The 19,456-nt window shown below is 41.8% G+C and overlaps 1 pseudogene; it reads right to left on the bottom strand.

Moving 5' to 3' along the window:
• Positions 1–7,900: 7,900 nt before the first annotated feature.
• Positions 7,901–8,550, bottom strand: LOC125911440 (60S ribosomal protein L32-like; annotated as a pseudogene).
• Between the last annotated feature and the right edge of the window lie 10,906 nt (positions 8,551–19,456).

Below are 19,456 nucleotides of genomic sequence, written 5' to 3'. Positions count from 1 at the left end.
ATACATATATACGTGTATATATGTATATATACATATATACGTGTATATATATACGTGTATATATGTATATATACATATATATGTGTATATATGTATATATACATATATATGTGTATATATGTATATATACATATATATGTATTTATATATGTATGTATATATGTATATATACATATATATGTATTTATATATGTATGTACATATGTGTATGTATATATATACACACATATATGTATATATACATATTTTTATGAAGGTAGCAATTAGCTAAAAAGCATAAAAAACATACAATGCTAGCAAAGCAATCACAAACAGCAGAGTAGAAGAAACAACAAAACAAAATAATTACTCTAAAATCAAATCAGAAACAATGGCATCAAAGAACATTATGGTACCAAGTCAAAACTATCTGCCAATCAATAAAGAAAAAAAATTAATAATGTCAATTAAAGCTAAAAAAAAAAAAAAAGAAAAAAAAAGACTGGATCACAAAAACAAAATTTAAATAGTCTTAAAAAAAAAAAAAAAAGCAAGATGCAGGGCACCTGGGCAGCTCAGCCAGTTGACTGTCTGACTCTTGATTTTGGCTCAGGTCACAATCCCAGGGTTGTGGGATCAAGCCCTGCATCAGGCTCTTCACTGAGCATGGAGACTGCTTAAGATTCTCTCTCTCTCCCTCAATCTGCCCCTCCCCCATCTCCCTCTTTCTCTCTTTCTCTTTCCCTCTCTCTCTCTCTCTCTCTCTCTCTCTCGCTCTCAAATTAAAAAATAAAATAAAATGTGTTTTAAAAGACAAAGTGACTAAGAAGGATTGAAAACAAAATGATGGGGAAAAGTTTTTATGCAAAACCAAACAAAAGGAAGGAAACAAAGACCAGCCATGATTTCAATATCAAGAAGTGATTTCAAAACAGCAGCATTAAATGAGACAAAGACAATTTATAAAGCTAAAGAGGGTAATCTAAAAAGTGAATAGAAAATGGAAAAGTATTTATGATTTGCAACTAAACTAATCAACCAACCAAAAAAAGAAAAAAAAAAAACACCTCTTTTGTGAAAAGTTTTTTCAAAGAGAAAACTCAAAACTGAAATGACAGAGAAGATAGAAATCAGTGAGTATGAAATACTGTGACTCAAAATCAACTGGACATAACAAGTGTTCAAAGGAACAACTTAGTGTTAAATATTTAGTGAAGAATCCAAATAATCAACTCACTTCCATAGTCAAAAATACCAGAATAAGGAAAATAAAAATTTACAAATGATAATGAAGTGGGTAATAACAATAAATAATAGATTAATGAAATAGAAAAGAGAAGAATAAAAGGAAAAATAAATAAGTAAAACCCTTGAAAAAATTAACCATCTTTTACTCTAGGAAAAAGCATATACAAGCCAACAACCACAACCACAACACCACAACAAAGCAATACAAATTTAAAGCATGAAAGCAATAATGATATTCAACGCTATGGAAGTAAATTGAACAAGATCGAACGGGTGCTCACTATGGACTACATAAATTATCAAAACTGGTGACTATAGAAAAGACAGGGAACCTAAAGAGATAGGAAACCAAACTCCGTTAAAAACAATTAAGCTAAAGAACACGTTGTGAAAAATCGCCTCTGTCAAAGAACGAAACAAGACAGGCAAATAAAAACAGGCCGGGGAGTTTCACAGAGGATTTTCACTAAATCATACCAAAACTCAATTAATACTCAATTAAGATCAATTTCTTATATAAATGTTGATTTAAAAAAAAAAATCCTAAACAAAGTAGTTGCAAACTCTGGCCGCTCCCTGAAAAACAACATAACACGTCCAAGAGGACTGATTCCACAAAAGTGGGTGAGTTCCTATTAAAAAAATACGCCAGTTAAATTCATTTGATTTTTACATCAAAAGCGAAAATGGTCTTCAAAAACTCAGCAAAAGCTTTTGATAATATCAGTATCAGTTCAGGGCGCCTAGCTGGCTCTGTCAGTAGAGCATACAATTCTTGATCTCAAGGTTGTGAGTTCAAGCCCCACATCAGGTGTTGAAAATACTTAAAAATGAAATGTTAAAAAAAAATCAGAATTAGTTCTAGACAAAATGCCTTAAAAATACCATATATTAGTGATATGCATTTATTGAACTCTTACTCTATTCCTGTATTAGCGATATACATCTACTGAACTCTTACTGTATTCCAGGCAGCACTCTAAGTGCTTTTTGTGTATTAACTCATTTTATCATTTACAGCCACATTTACAGCCATTTTATCCTGAATACAGCCTTATAAATTCATCACGAGCAATGAGGCCAGGCACAGTTCTTTTTTTTTTTTTTAATGTTTACTTTTATTTTTGAGACAGAGAGAGACAGAGCATGAGTGGGGGAGGGGCAGAGAGAGAGGGAGACACAGAATCTGAAGCAGGCTCCAGGCTCCAAGCTGTTAGCACAGAGCCAGACGCGGGGCTTGAACTCACCGTCTGTGAGATCATGACCTGAGCCAAAGCCAGACACCCAACTGACTGAGCCACCCAGGTGCTCCAAGGCCAGGCACTGTTCTAAGTACTTTACATACATTATCTCCTTTAATCCTTATAATACCCCATGAGATAGGTGTTACTATCCCATCTGTATACATACATGAACATGAGTATACAAACACACTTAATATATCAACTCAAAAGCCCCCTTCAGGGTAAATACAGAAGCATTGAAAATCTTCCCATTAGAGGCAAGAAGGAGATAAGGGTTTTCATTAGCACCATTATTATCTCACTAGGCTTTGCAACTGCAAATAAATACAATTACACAGGAAAGAAAAAATACATATAAAAATAAGATAACAAATGGCCAGATCCATTGCAAAGGTACAACCTTATTTGTGGAACACCTGCCAGATTCAATTGAGAAAACTCATTTCAATGTTCAAACAATCAAAAGAAAAAAAAAAAAAAAACCTCAGGACACTTGCTGTGAATTTCATATGCAGAAATAAATACTTTCTTATTACCATGTTGGAAGAAATAATGGAAGAAAATATGTCATTTATATCAGGATTAACAGTAAGGCAGAGATTGTGGAGAACTAGACATAAATACCTAGAAGGTCTATCTTGAGGCAAGGTCTGCATTGAAAATTAAAATGAAAGTCATAAACACACAAAGACTTCAACAAATAGGTAGCCTTGCCATATTTAAGGAAAAGATAACCATTTTCGTTATCTCTGTAGACATATAAACTTCACGCTGATTTAATAAACATACCATGTTTTTGAAATACAGCTTTGTTCTCAAGATTCTTAGAAAATCTTGAGAAGAATGGCTTGAAAATTCTGAGAAAAAAAGAATATGAGGGAAGATTAGCCTTAGCTGATATTAAACATATTCTAAACCTCCAAAAAAGGAAGAGCGTGATTCTTGCATGAAGAGACCGGTAAATCAGACAACTGGAAAGCTGACAAGAGCATAAAATATCGCTATCATGATCTAGGTGTCAAAAGGGCACTTCGGTTATGCTATTCTCACCTTACTTTCCTTGTCTGGAGAACACAGTCAAGAGTAGCAACTACCAGGTCACTCTGAATAAGCATTGCATGAAGGAAAGGCAAATCTGTATCCAGAGTCAGTGTCTATTACAGTAAGAACAAAACATTGTCCTTTCTGTTACAGAAGTGGCCCAGTGTAATGAACCCGCTACCAAGTATCAGATTGATTAGCCTGGGGAGTGGTGCCATATGAGGGGCTTTGCATTGGTTACTGCGACTGGTGTTTTGGGCAAACCGTTTCTGAGAGTCGTTTCTGACATGCATGGAGAAAAAGGCACTTGCCAGATCAACGGATATCTACAACGTACCAAGGGATGTGTTCATTTACTCAAGCAATAAAACCACATCTGATACAGTAACTGCAGTTACAATCATCACCACGTTTAGGTTTTGGTAATCTGCTCTCATCCTCCGAAATCTGTCTTCTGCATGGGCCACACAGGCGAGTCAAATATCATGAGAATCACCACCTTCAAGACCTTGCTGGGGGCAGTGACCTCTACAACCCCTCCATGAATAATGTATTGTCTTTGTTCTCTATTTTCCTGAGTAGAGACAGTCCTAATGGCTTCACTTGGTCCTTCTCACCATAGTAGCCCTCACCCCATAGGTCAGGGGACCAGACTGAGGATTCTGCCAATTGCTGAGCATGGCTATTCCAAACAAGCATTCCAGAACCAGGGAAATAAACACCAAAAGACTCCAGGGACTCACTAGACCCCACCGTGAGATGAGCCTGAGCTACAACTCCATTGATCACCTGACTTCCAAAGCCTCTACTCTGACTGATGGGCTGCAGTGATGTTTTGGACCTCCTGGAATTATTGTCAGTTCAAAGTCATATTCAGTAATCTCTGGAAGGTCTGATTAGTTCCTTATCCCCAGTGCAGAGTCACCATGGTGAAAGGCCATAATCCCTTTTGGGGAAGATTGAGAGAAAGATTGACTATACATTTTTTATAGGGTACACGTTCGTCCCTCGAGGGAGCTCCTCGTTTTCTTTGTGCAAGGAGCTCTGGGTCAGTAAACTGGATCAAGTTTGGAAATTGACGTGAGGGGTCCTGAGTCTCTATTTTCATTATGTAAATTCGACTTTTGTTCACTTGACCTGAAGCCCTTCCCCTTAGAGACATCAAGTAAGAATTTAGTAGGCTCCACATCTATTCCACTTTTAGGAACATTATGATCAACTAGCCAACACCATGGGTGTTTGTGAGTCAGACTATTTTAATTGCTGCTTGGACGCTGTCGTCCGTTGTAGTAACTATGGCCATCTTGCCTTTGGAAGTTGATGCAGCCACTTGGCCCCCACCACCCGGGATCCAATTTACCCTCTTGTATTAGGTTTTCCGTTGCATTCAGTGGCAGCAGTTCCCATGGTAATTTCAGTCCTATGGATAAAGTGATTACAGAGATCTGCATGGAGGCTGGGGCTCCCCTCACGGTATTGATGATGGACATGCCCTCTGGACCCTCCTCTGTGGGTGAGCAGGCCTTCCAAGACAAATCCACTCTAACGGTCGAATCTCCCTAACCCTTTGAAGCCATTTCTCTCCAGTATGTCAAGGCAGGGCTAGCAGTTCAAGTTCATTTACTGGGGGCCACCTTTGTTCCCCATTTCCACAAAATAGCGAACTTTTAGAGCCCTTTCTAACACTGCACGCGGCAACATTAAGTCCAGAATCTCTGCTTAGTGAGCTCATAGCAATAAATTCAGTCTGATACAACTTTATGTTCCTTCCATTATTACCCCATGCCCTTAGTGTACATTTCTACCCATATTCACCAGGTTTGTGTCTCAATAAATTGGAAAAATCAAATAGCTCTTTCGGAGTGCAGCACACCTCCACGTGGGTCACAATTTTCTACCTCACCTTTGGAGTCAAGTTAGAGGTCTAGAAGCAAAGAAGGGCAGTGGGGGTGAGGAGTATCAGTAGTGTATACAACTGTTTCAGGGGAGGCCACAGCTGTTTCCTCATGCAAATAGGATTAATCTCCTCAGACAGGGAGGGAACAGCTACCTCTATTGGCAAAGAAGAGTCATCAGAATTCAGGGGTTAGATTCTCCAGTTTCATCAGAGTCTTTCCATTTTTCCCCACTTCAACTTCCAGGATCTCATCCTTCCCACCCTCATCAATGCCCTTGCTTTAACAGTAGAAATGCGGTAAGGTTGATAATTCAATTTGTATTGCAATTTAGCCACTTGGGATGAGTTTCGGGTTTTGGTTTTTCGGCAATCTCAGTTGATTTATGTGGCACTTCAGCTTGAAGCTGGAATCCTTGAGCTTATCCTTTTCTTGTCCGATGAGATGGGAGCAACCAGCCAATCTCATTATACTCGTTAATTTGATAAAAATGTTCAAAGGTACCATAGCTGTGGTCACATGTGTGGTCACAGAACCTTGCCTTTTATTTGATTATGAATATCCAATGGTGGTATCTTGCTTATCACTATTGCCACACCACACCATGGGCCACCACTGCTCTCCATACTAATGGTAGTGCCTTAAAACTTCATCTTTTAGAAGACCAATTCCAGGGAAGCGTGGGTGGCTCAGTCAGCTAAGCATCCGACACTTGATTTTGGCTCAGGTCATTATCTCATGGTCGTAGGATCAAGCTCCCCATAGGATTCTCTCTCTCTCTCCCTCACTCTCTCTGCCCCTCCCCCACTCACATCCATGCACACACTCTCTTGCTCTCTAAATAAATAGTTAATAAATAAATAGAAAACCAATTCCAGAAACACCAGATTCAATGTAGAAAGCTCACCTTTCAGATGATATTTCCCTTGAACCACTCTTTGTACCAAAATCTGTAGTAGTCAAAATTTCCCAGAGAAACAACAAATAGGATGCATGTGTTAACACACATATACCTATATAGACATATAGATATAGATAAGAATAGTATGTACATGAATACAGAGAGAAGTGTTTCTTGTAAGGAGTTGGCTCACACGCTATGGAGGTTGGTAAATCCAAAATCTGCAGGTCAGATGGCAAACTAAAGACCCGGAGAAGAGTTGCAGTTTGAGTTCAAAAACAGTCTGTTGGCAGATTTCCCTCTTCTTCAGGGAAGGTCAGTCTTTTTTTTTTTTTTTTTTTTTTTTTTTTTTTTTTTTTTTTAAGACCTTCAATTGACCGGATGAGATCTATCTACATTACGCAGGGCAGTTTGCTTTACTCAAATTCCACTGACTTAAATGTTACTCTCTCTTAAAAAGCCTTCCCCAAAATATCTAGACTAGTGTTTGACCAAATATCTGATCAAAATAAATCAAAATAAATAATCAAAGTAAACTTCAAAATAAATAGCTGGGTAATTTTAACCAAGTGAGTTTTCTTAATGTAGCATGGAACTTATAATGCTGATGCAAGTGTTGTTTTAAGATTTAAATGAGGTAATATGTAAGGTACAGTTCCGGGCTATAGTTCATATTTAATAAAGTGACAATTAGCCATAATTAAACTATCATTGTTCATATGTGTCTTTAAGTTAATTTCATTCAAAAGGTAAGTAAAATTTTATATCCTGCTTTTGGTGCTTATTATTAGTTGTGAGATTGCTTTGGATATTGTTATATAGAATTAGTAACAATAATTTTATGAATATATAATATTGCATATATGGACTTATCATAATTTCCTTATCTTCCACTTAGCTTTTAACTTATATCCTGTTTTTCACTGTTAAAAACTATGTCACAAATTTTGAATGAGAATCTACACTGCTTTTAATTTTTATTATTAACACTCCATACACTGTTTACATCCTCCCATATACACACATGTTTTGGCCTGATGTCTTTATTTTTGAATGCAGATTTTAACTTTAAATATAAAACCTGAATTCAAGCTATGCCTTGGACTTCAGTTCAATTTCATGTCTTTCCATCATAACAGACAAGGCATTTATTTCCTTGGGAACACTGTAGATTTATTCATGCCTCCTCTACATGAAAACAGTTAAGTGACCTTTTCCAATAATCTTTGCTTTGAGGGGAAAGGAAAAGGTTTTACAGGTGCCTTGAGAACCTTCCAGAATTTCATCTAGTATTTCCTAGTCCTCAAATATAACCTGAGTGCAGAGACGTATAGCTGAGTACCTGGCACAAATTAGTCAGAGAGGGGTTAATATACGAATGTGTGATGGATCGTACTAATGGACCAGCAAAGTAACTTGGTAAAAGTCTCACCTCTTATATATGTCTTTATCCTCTACCTTAGAGCTTGAATGCCTACCAAGTTACTTAACCTACACCTTAAGAACCTTAGTTCTTTCCAGGGAGTAAGGGCGTAAATCAGAATCCCTCAGGGACTGGTTTTATTTATTTTTATTTTTATTTTTTTGTAGTTTTATGGTTTTATTAACACAAATTTATGTGCACATAAGCTTTCTGTCCATTCATTTTCTTCACTGCACAGCCTGGCACTGGGATTCCAGACTCTGATGGCTGGCTGGGCTGCTCTTTCCACACTGGCTTTGGGGTTCTTGGAGGAGACATTGTGAGCAATCTGCACAGGAAGATTTGCTGCTCATCAGCAGCACTTCAAGCTCCTTGACCTTGTGGACTAGGAACCTCCAGAAGCCACTGGGCAGCATGCGTTTTATTTTCTTTTTGCTCCTGTAACCAACGTCCTGGAATCTTCTGCGCACTCTATTGTCAGCGCCTCTGGGCTTTCGCCAACTGCACTTCATTTTGACATATCGGTCTGAATGGTGCCAGATGAACTTCTTGGTCCTCTTTTTAAGGACCTTGGCCTCCACCAGAGGTCTGAGGGCGGCCATGATGCCGAGTAACAGACAGCTGCCGCCTCGAGTGCCCAGGAAGAGAGGGGAAGGTGGCGCGCAAGGGCTGATGGGACTTCTCGGGAGTGGTTTTGAAATGCGCTCGTCAGTTTCCACAGCGCCACCCTTGCTATTCAGCCATAACTTGAGGGTTAGCGTATGGGAGAATGCAGCTCTAATATACCGAAAAAAATCATCCCCAGGTAATTGTGATTACTCTGAGCCTAATTCTGCTTCCATACCCTGTGGAGGCCACAGATCCTGCCAAACCCTGATATTGTACAATAAGAACTGCCCCGTGATGTGAGTTAAGAACAGAGCCGGAAATGGAATGCAGGTCCCTTGATTGCCACCCCGATGCCCTTTTCAAGGCATCTTGTCTTTCCACAGGGATTATCTTCAATTCATCATTTGAAATTGGAAATACATTATATCAGCTGCAATCATTTAAAATGTTAACAAGAACTAGTTTTCTATGTTTCCGGAGATAGACTAACAGTCTACAAAATTAGAAAGAGCTTGGAGGAGAAGTAAAAGATCAGGAGTGAAAGTATTTCAGATGCTCAAACATGCTACACACTATGGGAAAACAATGAATTTAGGAAATAGTTGCCTTGGAGATGAAACCCAACATCCCACTTAGCAGCTGTGGGAACTTGAATCAATTACTTCACCTTCCTTTATCTTTGTTTCCTTATTGGGGTTATTGGAGATAATAATGCCTATCTCGTGGTGTTGTTGAGAGAATTAAATGATATCATTTATAAAGAGACCTTCTTGCTTAACAACAGTGGAAAGGATAGTAGTCATAATAGGAGTGGCTGTGACACAATAATTTCTGATTTCCCTCCTTATTCTCCCTAAGTTGGCAGTAGGTTGGGAGAGGGGTAGCCTTTATTCAGTGGGACCAGCAGAAGGCATCTCAAAAAGTTTATTTTGAAGATAACAGAGGAGAGTATTTTACGCTTCATATTTCACTAAGAGTATTCCCTATGGCCTTGTAGAATTGTTGGAGAAAATGACCCTGCAGAGAGAGAGAGAGAGAGAGAGCGCTTTCAGATCCGACATTTATCCTGCTTGACTCCAGGACACTCTGGAATACAGATATCGTTATCTTGTGTGACCCTGGACAAGTAATTTATTCTCTTTTCACTTTGTTCCCCAACTGTAAAGTGAGGTGGTGGGACACAGCTATGTCTATCATTATATGTGTCATTAAGATTACAGTGCCCCCAGGTAAGGGTTCTTGCCCTAACGACGGTTGACCTGATGATTTTTACCCTTACGAGACCTGTCTAATTGGCAACCAATAGATAATGCGAAGCCAAAACAGTAGGAAGAAGGTAGTAAGGCAAGTTTCTCACAGGCAATGGTGCTCATACCCTGCCCTCCCCCACAGCTCAGGTAATAAGCACAGCCGGGATGCCCTCTGCTCTTCTGCATTTATGGATCCTGCAAAGTGTGCACCCCAACAGGCACATGATGAAAGCGCGGAAATATTTGGATTCATGCTGAATTCTCTATGAAACTGTAAATTTCTATCTTGCTATCACTGCCGTAGGAAAGAAAGAATGGAAAGCTGACGGCCCCTCCTCCTCCTCTACCTGTTACCCTTTCTTAAAAGCCCATCAATCCACGGCGATAGGAGGCCCTCCTGTGCCTCTCCAAACCGGTGAACAACCAAAGAAAACTAATCGCGCATATTTGTGTATATATATACATATGCATATATATGATACACACATATATGTGTGTATATACATACATATATATGTATATGCATCATAATATATTAATATAAATTATGTTTAATTAAATATATAATTGTGTGTATGTGTATGTATATGTACATATATATTTATATGTTATGTGTATATATATATCACATATATATATAATATGTGATAGTGATCCTAATAATAGTGGTTATAAAAGTCCTACTTTCCCTCCTTATTCTGCTATACTGTACCGTATATCGTCTGTTGTCCCATAGAGTAGCCACATTTAATGGGATGGTGATAGTAAAGGGAGCATACCTTACAACAAAATGTGTCCTAGGAGCCCAGACACCCATGCCACTTCCCGGATAGCATCTGGAGGCTGGGAGGCTGGGACTTCTAAAGAAGCACGCGCATGGGGGCGCAAATCATGGGAGTGGATACAAAGGGTGTGATCTGGGGAAGCTGGGACCGCTGCACCTGCAGCCGGTGGCAGTGTCTGTTCAACCGTACCCAAGAGAAGGGATATATTTGTGTCCTGAAATTATGTGGCCATGGCCCTCTTGGAAATAGGAACATCTCTCGTGACTTGTAAAACACATTATGTCGCTCTACAGAACACACGATTTTGTGTCTTCAGATAGCCTTGTCCTCACTGGATTTAAATCTGAGTTGCATCCACAGTACTACAAAAAGACGTCCTAAAAAGGCCTCGGTCTACAGAGAGAAGGGGCTGCAACGGACTGTCTCAATTTTTGTTGGCAGTCGGAGGGAAACAAAGGAGTTACATTCAGGGCACACGCCAACCAAGGACGTAAGTCCGACTCCAGTAAACAACGGTTGTACTATTTCTAATCTATATCCATCCTAGTTTGTGCTCATCACAGCCTGATAGAAGTCCACATGTGGAAAAAAAGACTGTTAGATTCTCCAGAAAATGCTGCTTCTCTTCTTGCGCATCAGTGCTCATTTGCCCCAGCTTGGTGTTTCCCTGGGGCTTGGTGAGGATTGACACCTGAGAGAAATCACGGCTCACCTTAAGGCTGGTCGAGATAATGTTGGGCTTTAAGCTCCACGGTTTTATGTTCTATTGGACAAACCTTCAAAAGGAGAGAGGGAAACGTAGCGACGGTGGCATAGAGCAATTTATACTCTTGGGGCACTTCGGAGAACACCGATATTCACTCCAAGAAACCCGGTTGGCGCCCTGCCGCCATTTCTCTTTGCAAAGGCTTGGGGGCCTCCTGGTACGTGCCACGGGCCTTTTTCCCTCGTTCTCCTGTAGTATTTTCTAGCACAATCATCCAAGACCCCACTACCCCAGCTGCAGCCCTACAAAAACCTACCGTATCAAAGAGTAGCTGCTACTGTATCATTCAGTTTGGGCATTAACTTTCTTATCACTGCTGCAGCCAAGGACTGCACGTTTGGTGGCTTCATACAACACACATCTATTCTCTCATATTTCTGGAGGTCGGCAATTCTAACATCAAGGTGTTAGCAGGGCTGCATTGCCTCCGGAGATTGTGAGGACGACCTGTTTTCCATCTTTTCCAGCGTCGAGGGGTTGCCCACCAGGTCTTAGCTCTGGACCCTTCTCCTTCAAAGCCAGAAGCCTGGCACCCTCAGATCTGTCTGACTCTTTCATCTGCTTCTGTCACCACGTCTTGGACTCAGACTCTCTGCCTCCCTATCATAATAACACTTGTGATTACAGCGGGGCAGGGTTTTTGTCTCCAACCCAACCTCCCTAACAATCCCATCCGCAAAGTCTCTTTTGACATATAAGATGTTATATTCCCAGGTTCCAAATATCCAGACGTAGACGTCTTTAGAGGGACCATTATTTAGCCGTCTGCAGATACCTTGACTCTGAATCTTGGGTTTTGTTTGCTTTCTCTCTCCCAATGGGTCTTCCTGAGGGAATTCTCACTAGATTAGCTGCTGATTAACACCCCTTCGATTGGGTCCATTAAACAACACTCAACTAAATGTCTTTTAAACTTGTTTCAGCCATGGGATTAAAAGCTTCTGGGGCTTCTTTTTAGAATATGTCTTAATATATATATATATATATGGTGGCTTGAGAATTGAGACTTAACTGGATAACATTACAGGAAGCAATGGCAGGGGGTGGTACACTTTTAACTTCTCACAGAGCATTCTTCATGGATCTTAGAACCTGGTTATGCCTCAGTTTGGACCCTTTATTTTAAAAACTCTTCATCGGGATTCCCAATACATAAGAGAGAAAGGCAAAGTTGGCCTGCCCTTTGAATTGCAGAGTGGAGAGATGTTTTCATGCATATAATAATTTGTATCCCCTCTTGAGCTTGCAGAAGGGAAATTTCACCAGCACCAGCAGAGGATGAGCGTTCCACAGAGTAGGGGAGAGGGCCAGCAGGGGGAAGTTCTGGGAACAGATGATCGATTTCGCACCTTCGCCTAAGGCCGTCCCTAAAGGGTATCTGGTGGGAGAGACCAAAGTAGTAACTTAACGGGAAAGCGCAAGATGACCTGGAAAAAAAGACAAGCTTTCTTTACACTCAGAAATACCCAGCCACGTCCAGTGTTTGAGGCTTGTACTACGAAACAATAAATAAAAAACGGAAACAGAGAAATCAGCTGTGTGGCCTCCACCCCTCTCTCGCCATTCACCCAAGCGATGGTCATATGTTTAAATCTGGTAATCTAGACCCTCACTGGAACTCTTCAGGCCCAGTTCCGTGGGCCAGTGACACAGGAGCAGGCGTGAGGCTACAGTGATCAACACACAAGCCCAGGTTGTCTGCTTGTGACACAAGTTTGTCTGCTACCCGAACACTACATGATGCCAGACAAGATAGCTCACTCCTCGAAGGACAAGGGAGATGGTGGAAACCTGGGGCCTGACATGTACAGAGTTCATTTGGATTCTAGAAAAATGCCACCACTTCCGAGGCAATCACTGAGGCTCCTTCAGTTTCTCGTCCTTTACGGACAAAGAACAGGGTTGATTTGAGAAATGAATGAAATACCGCGCGCAAATTGCTGCTATGAAGGAATTGTCGAGGCACATTCTGCTGAACGTGTAGGAATTTTAGTCCCTTCCTCCCTCTGCCATCATCTCTTAATGAAATGGGTTGCCATCAGTGGTGTGTGTTTATGGGTAAGATACTACCTACAGAAGCTCTCAGCTTTAACAGGAGCTGAATGGAGAGGAGCTAAACCCTCAGCTTTAATCATGGGGAATGTGGTTCATTCTTTCTATGGCCTCTCAGCTGTTGATATACTTGTGGAGTGCCCACGACTGCTACTCCACAGTTTCCTCTTTTTGGGTAGATGAGGTGGCCAAGGGCACCTTGAACAGGAGGGAGTTATGGGGCCCCCCTTGGCTTATGCTCCCGGTGGCTCCCACCCTGGTGGAGGCTGCTGGTAATTATTTGGTTGCACACTGTCTTTGTCTTCAAAGTTCAAACTTGCCTCATATCTCCCTGCCCTCTTGGGAAGTTTATATCATCTCCGCTGTCGCCTGAGTTTTATGTGCCTTCTGTGTGTTTCTCCAGTCACACCTGTTGTGGCTTATGACTTATCCATCCGGTGCCCTTTCAAACATAATTACACATAATGGCTGAGACCAAACGTAAAATAAATATATATTCAGTGGTTCTCTGTAAGCTCAGTTAACCTGCCCTCATTAAGTCACATTACTCAGGGTCAGATTCTCTTCTATGACAGAGACAGGGGAACAATTTAAGCCAGGGGATTACCAAGTATTTTTGTCTGAAGACAGAGAAACCATTGGCTGCACCTGTGCCCGGAACGAGCGCCAGATCCTTCCTCTGCCCCTGTAACCCTTTCTTGCGCGGATACTCAGGAACCCACAAACGACTTCTTGGCGCCAGGAGCTCCAAAGACATCAACTTCAAATGATTTCAATGGATGCATTCTGTTAACAACCTCGCTGTCTGTATAGCTCTGTGCATGTTTGTCTAGAATGCCACCTTTTCTCACGACCTCTCCTGCTACCTCCCCAAGGGAAGCCACACCACAATCCCTCCCCTGGACTGCTGAGTACTTCTTGTTCTGGCCTTTGTGGCTCCAACCGTCCACACTTAGACCAGCATGCAGATAGATAAATGGAAGTCAGACCATGTCAGGCTACTCCAAATGCCCCATGATTTCGTGATACAGTGCAGAAGCCTGAGTCCTTCAAGCTGCCAACAATACCTGGTCAGCCCAGCCTCGCCCCTTCGGCCACAAGACCCTCCACTTACTCCTCTCCTCCTTCCTTGATTCCCTCTCAGCTCCCCACACACCCAGGGTCTGCTCTCCCAGCAGTGTGTTGACTCGCTTTCTCCCCTGCTTACCAACTACCACCCCCGCCCCGTGGGACATCACCCACTCCTCCCACCTTTCCTATCAACACTTTTTGAATCTAAACTCATTCAAGGAATGCCTTTTCTAAGGTTCTGACTTATTACTTTCATTGGAGTATTTAACACAAATTAACATATTTCTCGTGTGTGTGTGTGTGGGGGTGTGTGTATAGATAGATAGATAGATAGATATCTACATATATACTTTAATTTTTTGAGTTTCTCTATTCAAAGGAAACGTCCCTGAGGGCAGAGGGGTTCGCTGATTTTGTGGCTGGTCGATCTCGAACACAATTCCTGGGACAAAATAGACACTCGCTGTGTATTTGTTGGAAGAATGGACCTATAGGAGTTATCTTCAAATTAAAAAAAAAAAAAGCGCGTGCAAACATTTCTTCAAAATATCTCTTTCATGAAAGCTGAAGGTATAAACAGGGAAGAAACTGGGAAGAAGTGTGATTTTTGTGGCTGAAGTGTGATCACCATCATATTAGCCGATGGTGTATGCATTGCACTATATGCCAGGCTCTGTTCTCAGAACTTTGCACAGATTTACACAATGTATCTTCACGACAAACCAATGATAGGGTCACTATTCTTTCCCCATTATAGACATGCAGAAACGAAAGCACAGAGAGGTTAGGAAACTTATCCAATGTCACACAGCTAATAACACGGGCGAACTTGATTTTGTCTGCTCGTCACCGCATCCCACTGGTCTGGTACATCCCAAGCCTCACAGGGTGATGCCTGAGAAATCCACAGAACCACTGGAGTTCTCAGGGATTGAGTTTAACAACCACCCATCTGTAGGCTGAGGTACAGGCCATGAGTGAGACTATATGATCTGGCCAAATCAGTCTTCTTCTACCCATATATACATGCATGTGTAGGTGTCATTTCCTTTTTTTGTTCGTTTTTGGAATGGATGTCTCATCCTCATCCACCTGGCGAACTGCCATCTGGCTGTGGTAAGGCTCTGCTATGAAACCCCGCAGAGTTAACGTGTCCCTTAATCAATTGTGCACACGTAGTAATGCGCTTTTCCTATCAATTGACTATTACCCACTTCATACTAATTACTCACTTAAATCCTAACTCCCTTAATAGACCATGAACTCCTTGAAGATAAAGACCATGTGTTTGTTGCCTCTGCAAGCCCAGAACCCAGAATCCAGCCAGAAGACCTGGAGGGCTGTTAGCAAACGCTCTCTGATAGGTGGTGCACTTACCTGGTGAAGGTCACAAGCCTGGAGAAGAGAAGAGGTGGAATGAGAACCCTCCCTCCTAAATTATTAGGATAATGATAATCACATAAACTGGTTTTGTTTCTCTCTACATCTTTTACCATAGACACTCAGCACATCATTAACACCCATTATCTACGCCCATCCCCATCTTGTCTCTATAGCAACGCCAGCAACAAACCCGGACATTCAAATTTCCCCTCAGCTGGAGTATTGAAACCCCCATTCAGCCCCTCAGTTACAGGAACCAGAGAGGATGAGTTTCTCTGCTATGAACAGAGCACCCGGCTCCAATTGGCTTAAGCAGTAACAAGGAGCCCAGAGCAAATAGGGTTGCAGGGTTTATTCATGGGTCAAGATGACCGAAGCAGTTTCCAGGCCTCCCCCATAGAAATACCACATCCAGTTACGAAGGAGAGAAGGGTTTTCTTTAATTCATCTGTTTTTCTTAAGAAGATTAAAAAAAAAATCCAGACCTCGGTAAGGGGAGACTATGCCTGAAAGTATTATAGCACTGAGGAGGGGGGCACCATTGTCACAGTGGAAACACTCAACACCGTGAGATGTGCAAGCGTCCTAAAGACCAGGCAGGAAAGGGCATTTCTTTCATTTGGAGCAGTAAACAAGGTGGTGAGAACTGACAAACTAGATGTGGGCAGGTGGGATGTGCCAGGGTGGTGGGATAGGACTGTAGGTCAGGCAATGTATGACCTGTGCCCAGCCTGCTGTGGGGGGGGGGGGTGAGGTGGGGGGTGGGTGGGAGGTGGGTCTAAAGAAGGGCTGTGTGCAGGTCAGACTGAGGGTGGGCAGAAGTTCCAGGACCTGCGGGGAGAGAGACGCTTCAGTAAAGTCCAGGAGGTTAAATACCTTGTCCAGACTCGTCCATGGGTACAAACAGTTCAGCTAATCGTGTTTGAGGCAAAGATTGGGAATTTGGAGAGCTTGTATCTGGCCTGATAAGTCACCTGCCATATGGGGAAGGGTAGAGTTTTCAGCCAACTGATTTTTGGATTATACAGGTGGGCAATTTCTTTAACCATCACTGCTTTCCAGGGTCACGGGGCCGAGTGAAGTTCAACATTGACAGAGGGAACCATTTTCCCTATAAGTTCAATAGGCAGACTAGTTTTTAGGACTCAGTGGAGAGAAATGGATTACAGGCCAGGCTCCAGGGCCAGGTGGCTGGCAATTTCAGCCGTTACAATGCGACACAGGTCCTCCAGAAGGGAAGGGTTGGCAAGGAGTGGGGGAGGCTCCAAAATAGAGCCCAAAAGAGACCACCACCATTTATCAAAGTCTACTTTGTTACTTAAAACAGCTTTCCAGCCTCCGTTGGAACAGGGAGAGCAACACCCACGCCCTCCCACCTCCGGAGAGTCACCAAGAGCTAAAGTGAAGATTACTGCTACATATTTGCCATGTTCACTGTAGGCCTGTCGCACGAAGCATAGAGCCACAAAATGCACCCCATACATACTTAAATCTGATTATGTGCAGATACAGCTATATTGCTGGAAAATTATTACAACCCTGAGATTGATTTATTCATGTAATGAATAAAAAGTAACTACTTGATTACTTGCAATATATCTGTCACTGAATTCTCAGTATTCACATTTTCTTCCCAGGGTCCGCAAGTGCTAGGTAACGAGCATAAATGAAAATAGATCTCTTTGCAATTATGTATCTCAGGCCAGGTTCAAATGAGGAGAGGTTTTGTTTTTCCTTTTCTTTCTCTCTTTCTTTCTTTCTTTCTTTCTTTCTTTCTTTCTTTCTTTCTTTCTTCCTTTCGTGTCCCTAAAAGCCACAAAGAATTTCTACCAAATTGTTGTTGTTGTTGTTTTTGTTATTTTTATTTTATTTTTTAGTGAATGAAGGTAAGTAGGGCTTGCCTTTTTCTAAGCATGCGGACACAACATCCTTAAGCAACAGTGATGCTCAAGAGATCTAAGTTTAGGGGCACCTGGGTGGCTCAGTCGGGTAAGTGTCCAACTTCAGCTCAGGTCATGATCTCGCGGTCCGTGAGTTCAAGCCCTGCGTCTGGCTCTGTGCTGACAGCTCAGAGCCTGCAGCCGGCTTTGAATTCTGTGTAACCCCCTCTCTTTGCACGCCCCCCCCCCCCACTCATGCTCTGTCTCACTCTGTCTCTCAAAAGGAAATAAATGTTAAAAGAAAATTTAAAAAAAGATTGAAGTTTGGAACTGGGCTAATTCCAGGAGAAGTAGTGAGGAAAGCAAGGCCCCTCCATAAGGATATTAGAATTGCCTGAGAAAGGGAGTCTCTGTATTCGAGTTTGTTATAGCATTACTGGGGCAATAGGGAATCAACCTAGGTGTTCATCGCCAAGGAAACACATAAATAGGGAGCTGTGCAAAACCAGCCAAATAAGGTTTATAATCCAATGCTACTTATGTACAGTAAAACCTTGGATTATGAGTAGCTTGTTCTGCGAGCGTTCCGCAAGCTGAGCAAACGTTTCTAATAAATTTTCACTTGATAAACGAGTGATGTCTTGCAATACAGGTAGTACGTGAGGCCGAATGTCACATGATCACCCCTGAGCCAATGGTTCTTGAACTTTGCTTTGATATACAAGTGCTTTATATTATAATCATGTTTCTGGAAAGAATGATGCTCACAAACCAAGGTTTTACTGTAACTTAACAAGCATCCAGCATGACTCATTTTACTTGAGAGTATGTCGGCTTATTAGAATATTTGCCTCTGGTGAGGAAATGGAGAAGAAAAGAAGTAACAAAGCAGAGGCCTTTCATGGACCACCTGTGCTGCCATCTCCAAATACAATCACCATTGACTCCTGATCAAAAAGATCCTTCTCTAGATGAAGCCAAGTATTAAGTCAATGAAAGCTGTGAGGAAGAAAGTTAAAAGTCCAGGACAAAATTTCTACCATACTTTTTTTTTTTTTAATTTTTTTTTAATGTTTATTTATTTTTGAGAGAGAGAGAGACAGAGCATGAACAGGGGAGGGGCAGAGAGAGAGAGGGAGATACAGAATCTGAAACAGGCTCCAGGCTCTGAGCTGTCAGCACAGAGCCCGACGCGGGGCTCAAACTCACAGACCGTGAGATCATGACCTGAGCCGAAGTCGGACGCTTAACCGACCAAGCCACCCAGGCGCCCCTCTACCATATTTTTAAAGGCTATCAGTAATCCAAAGTCTTTATAAATAATTGCTATCACTCCCCAGTGTGCATAGAATAAAGCACAAAGCCACTCATTTGCAGTTCAAAGGCTGACTCTCTCACTTTCTCTACCTGTTCCTCTTGTACATGGGCTAAATAGAACTGTCACCTCTAACTCATTTATTCATCCTGAAAATATGATTGAGGACCTGCTATGAGTCAGGTAACAGTCTTCTCTGCTCTCATGGAGCTGATGTTCTACTGACGGAATATAAACAATAAACTTCGTAAGTAAATAAAATATACGGTCCTCTAAAAAGTTCTATGTCTGCCAGGCAAAAAGAAAAAGAAAAAAGAGAAGCAGAGCCAGGGGTCTCAGGACTGGCAGGGAGCAGGTGACAGAATTGCATAGTGTCACCTCATTGAGAAGGTGTGATGGGAGTAAAGGCTACAGAGGTAAAGGGGTCAGTCACCAAGGTCTTGAGGGAAGACATTTCTAGGTTGAGGAAAGATCTAAGCCGATGGCTGATGTGTGCCTGATGTGTGCAAGGTACAGCGAGGCCAGTGAGGACGGGAAGAGTGAGACAAAGCGAGAGGATGGGAAAGGAAGTCCGAGAGGTAATTCCAGCCAGACCAAGAACGGGCTGGTGGACT

This window comes from Panthera uncia (assembly GCF_023721935.1).
Source record: "Panthera uncia isolate 11264 chromosome C1 unlocalized genomic scaffold, Puncia_PCG_1.0 HiC_scaffold_3, whole genome shotgun sequence".
In the NCBI taxonomy this organism is placed as follows: domain Eukaryota; kingdom Metazoa; phylum Chordata; class Mammalia; order Carnivora; family Felidae; genus Panthera; species Panthera uncia.
The sequence above is the reverse complement of the archived record's forward strand: the minus strand, read 5'-3'. Positions and strand labels throughout refer to the sequence as shown.